This window comes from Nuphar pumila, chromosome 7 (genome assembly GCF_984573655.1).
Source record: "Nuphar pumila chromosome 7, dmNupPumi1.hap1.1, whole genome shotgun sequence".
Lineage (NCBI taxonomy): Eukaryota > Viridiplantae > Streptophyta > Magnoliopsida > Nymphaeales > Nymphaeaceae > Nuphar > Nuphar pumila.
The window spans coordinates 97,467,408-97,472,461 of NC_143255.1; positions in this window are offsets into that span (position 1 = coordinate 97,467,408).

Consider the following 5,054-nt stretch of genomic DNA (forward strand, 5'->3'; position numbering starts at 1 on the left):
CACACACACACACACACACACACACACACACACATATATATATATATATATATATATATATATATATATATATATATATATATATATATATATATATATATATATATATATATATATATATATATATATATATATATATATATATATATATAATTTTGGCTGATATAAAGGTACCATGCTAATGGAGCGAAATCACAATTTTTATTTATTTTTTTATCTTCCTTAAATCAAACTATATATACAAATGTGCACTACATGGTTTACATATTAGAACACAACACAGTTACGAAAATCTCAAAGTTCAAAAAATCATAATTTTATGTCAGAAAAATATAGTTCAAGATACTATTTCTAGCCAAAAAAAAACAAACAAACTGTTGAACGCATTTCAAAGTCAAATTGAATTGATACAACTTGCACATATGATTTTTAGCTTAATAATGTGGAATTTCAGGAGTAGCAAATATTAGTTACAAAAAATGCACATGAATGTGCTCCCTCATACATGCAAATAATTCCTCCCAACCCACAACTGGCCCCAAAGGAGATGACACCTGCCTATTCTTCATTATGTTTTGGTGTAACAAAATCATGATAGGCTTCTTTTCATCGCATCAACTACTGTTAAAATCTTTATGTATGTGTGCTTTCTTACCAATCAGGTAGAGTGTCAAAGCAGCTTCCTTACGGCCAAAAGAAGTCTTTGTTCTACCTTAGAAACAAGGGGGCACCTCATCATTTATAGTCAGAGTGGCCTTACCTTTTGGATCAAAGAATACAGGCCAAAGACAGCTGGTTGATTGATTCATGATCAGGGAAATGTGTCTTCTTGCAAAAGTCCAAGAGTGGAATAGAGTGCATAATTAATTAAGTCTAATAGATGTGAATGATTAGTGAATAACTTACAAATAATTAACTTGCTAAGCTATGGAACTTCCCTCAAGTATTTGTTCCAACAGCTGAACCATCGAAAGGACAGATAGTGGAATAGATAAATGTTGAATAATGCCATTTTTGTTGGGGAAGGCCAAGATCGATTCTGATTTTTTTTCAAAACAATCTCCAGCTCAACTATTTGTCTTCACTTGGGATAATACATTAAATCGATGACGAGCTTTTGCAAATAAACTTGCAATCCACAGTGATTCTATGCTAGTTATCAAAGTGCCGTATGCACCACCTTGTCTTCTTCTTTCATAGGTTACACCAACGTGGTGCATCATTATACGTAATACTTGTACTATATAACTAGCTAGCAACTTATGGAAGCACTTGGAGTTGTATTATTCATCAGCATAGTTATGAAAACTAGATATATAAATTAATTAGTCTCGACTAGGGGTGGGCATCGGCCCCGGTCAACGGCCCGGCTCATTTTGGTTCAGTTTTTAACGGGCTGGATCAATCTTAAAATGCATAAATGCTTGATTGAAATTATAGGTTAATGAGAGAATAGCAAGTTCTCATGCAACTAATTAGGTAAATATATAGTAATAATTAATAAATAACTCAGGTCCATCTATCGGGCCAGCCTGGTAGTCCGCGGGCCAGCACGAGCCCGACCCACGTATATAACGGGCCAGGTTTCGGCCCAGTACCTAAAGAGCTCAGGCTTAAAATCATGGCCCAAACCCAGTCCATGGCGGGTTCGGTCGGTTCTCTAGTGTTGACTTGGAAGCGTACAATGAGACAAAGTCAAGATGGATGTGTGAAAATACAATAAAAGATAAGATTCGGAATGAGGAGAGATACCTAAGAAGGTAAGCGTTGCACCCATTGAAAATAAGATGAGAAATAATAGTATACGGTGGTTTGGATATATTCGGCGAAGGCCTAATGATGCTCAAGTTAAAAGGATGGAGAAATGAAAAAATATATTAGTTAAAAGAGGTCGAGGTAGGCCTAAGAAGACATGGATGGAAATAATAGGAAAAGATATGAATGCTTTGAACCTCATCGAAGACATGGCATTGGATAAAAATGATTGGAGGAGAAGGATTCATGTGAAAGACCAAGAATGATTTTCTTTTTTGGTTCATATCACAGACCCCAATTATTTTGGGATGAAGGCATAGCTATAGTTGTAGTTGTTGTTGTTGTACTAATTGGGCGAGTGAAAGCTCCATTCAACTACCAAGTATTGGCGTTTTATGAAGATACAACAGCAGAGTCGAGAGAAAATGGTTCTCAAGGTGTATATGTGTTTTTCATTGTTGTCTGGGATCTCACCGCTCATCTCTCTTTTATGTAGATTCGGCCGTACAGACGAGTTTAGCATGATTCATGTGGTACGAATCATTTTTCCTATCCGTTAATTTGGATGTGAAAAGTCTTCATTTTTTTCATCTAGCATGATTCACCTTTTGGTCCTTTTCAAAGTAAATCTTAATATTAAATGTCCCAGCTCATATGATCATTGGTTATATTCAATCCCCACTACACATCTCAATTTTGTAAGATATGCGAGTGATATAACTCAATCTGCAGTTGTGAGGTTATGATGGAACATAACATCGCATACAATGTGCCGGCAACTCTTCTCAAATTAAATGAACCATGTTGAAACAATCTCTGAAATCAAAACTGTTTACAGGAAACCTCGTCCTAAAGGGGGGGCATTTTTTTTTATATATTTTACATGGAGACACCGTCCTCTGGATCGGAGACTTAGCCGCACTTGCTCTGCCTGCCCTACTTACTATCACTTTCCTTTGAAAGGGACACTTTAGAGGGAAGGTTGCTTCTCCATTGAAGGAGGCATGAACCCATTTTAATAAGAAAGCTGTTTTTTTTTTTTTTTTGGATTCATTAAATGGGTCTCAACACATATTTGGATCATGATGTTTGTTTCATCTTTTCTCAGCATCATGAAGTTCTATTTTCTATAAAAGAGAGCCTCTTTTTTCCTATAAATTAAAAGGGCATGAAACAAACACTAAAAGTAGAAGTAATGAGATTCTACTCATTGATACTAAATTTAAATTTGTAACATGCACATCGTCTATTTGTCTCCAAAGTCTTGTATGTATAATTTTTTACTTGACTCGTCCTACAAGCGCCAATTGACTTGTCATGGCCTCACTTGACATGAACCAAGAGAGTTTCTACCATAACCTTTTTTGATAGTTTTTGGTCGAGTGAACTTTTTTCATGAAGGAAAACCCTCATTGAGAATCATGCCACTTGGTAGACCCGCCTTCTTGCTAGGTAAAACTCCATGTTGAGAACACGACCACACACTCTTACGTGCCCCCAACCCTGATGAAGCAATAGTAACCCCCAATGCACCAGCCAGCTTTGCTACTGGGCCTTCAGCTAATTAAGGCTGGTCCCAGCTCACCACATGGGTAACCACGGCGGTGGTATTTGGTCGAGTAAACACTGAGAATGACATCACTCAATTAAAGGGTTGCTCAACTGCCCCATGTGTATTTCTTTGAATCCATCGGCCGTTTCACGGAGTTTAAGTGGCCACAGCCAAGATTAGACTGTTTCGAACAGACCAAGTCCACCGCGCAATGTGTTAAATCAACCCCACTCATGAAATAGTCGAGTAGATAAAATTAAGCCTCTTTATTTGTGGGAACATATTAGCCATACTTTATAGTACGGCATCTAGTTGAGTCTCATAAGTGGATTTTCATCTTCAAAAAAAAAAACTCATAGGTGCAAATATCTGACGAATTCGACTAGGGATGGCAGTGGAGCCGAGCGGGGCGGGGTGGGGGACAAGGTCTCCACCCCCGCCCCGCCTAAAGATTTTATCCTTCACCCCCGCCTCCATCCCTGGCGGGGATGGATTTTATCCTCCACCCCCGCCTTCATCCCTGTTTCATGTCCATCCCTGGTTCAAAAGGGGATGAGGCAGGGCGGGGCAGGGATATTGAGGGGAAAAGTGGTCGGGGCGGGGAAAAGTGCACATCCATCCCCGCCTCCACCCCCGGACGGGGATGGATTTTAACCTTCGTCCCCGCCTTCATCCCTGGTCTAAACGGGGCGAGGCGGGGCGGGGCCCGCTTTCCCCCTGTCCACTGCCATCCTTAAATTCGACCCTACAACTGCATTTAACATGGTTCGTTTTATTAGGAAAATGCACTTTTCATTGGGTGGTTTGGACTTAAAATATGATTTTATTATTGCCCTTAGAAAATCAGCTTATACAACATAATCTGGATCCAAATAGAATGAAAAACGTGTAAGGGTGGTTTTTACTTGGAGAGTACGATATACTTGAGGATAGCCAAAGATTTACAGACATGATCAACTCACCAGAATCTCTCTCTCTCTCTCTCTCTCTCTCTATATATATATATATATATATATATATATATATATATATATATATATATAAAAGCATTCTTCCTCCCATGTGCCTAGTGAAATAGAGAAAGAGACATCAGGCACTGTTCTCTTCACCGACTAATATATTGATATTTAATACCTTCTCGTTCTCTTTCTCTCTCTCAAACATTTATCAGGGTCCTGTAACAAGATTAACCCCCCCCCCCCCCCCCCGATTTGTGATAAAAAAACCACCAATGGGAAAGCCAAAGCTGATGGCATCCCTTAGAGCTCTCCACCAAACCCTCTGCAACTTTAGGCCCACTCCCCCCCGCACCTGCCTCTGCGTCCAACAGTCCCAGACCCACTCCTTCCGACTCGCCGAGGACGTCTACAAGAGCTTCAACTCCATCTACCTCCAAAACTCCACAAACGCAGACGAAGAAGAAGAAGACTTGGAGGAGCGAGACAGCCTCGTCCTCCCCCTCCGCACTCGCGACTCCACCTCCTTCGACTCCTCCGCCGATCCGTGCTCCTCCTCTGCCGAATCGTCCTCCGACTCGGTCCTCGACAGCCTGCTCGACGGCCTGAGCTCCAAGCGCTTCTTCTTCTCTCCCTGCACCACCAAATCCATCCTGGAAGAATCTAAGAGAGAGAAAGAAGCTGTTGGCGGTGGTGGTGGTGGCGATGATAGTGGTGGTGATGATGGTGGTGGTTTAGAGGCCAAAACAGAGGAAGAGTTGGAGTTCTGTAAGGAAAGCGTTACGTTGTCG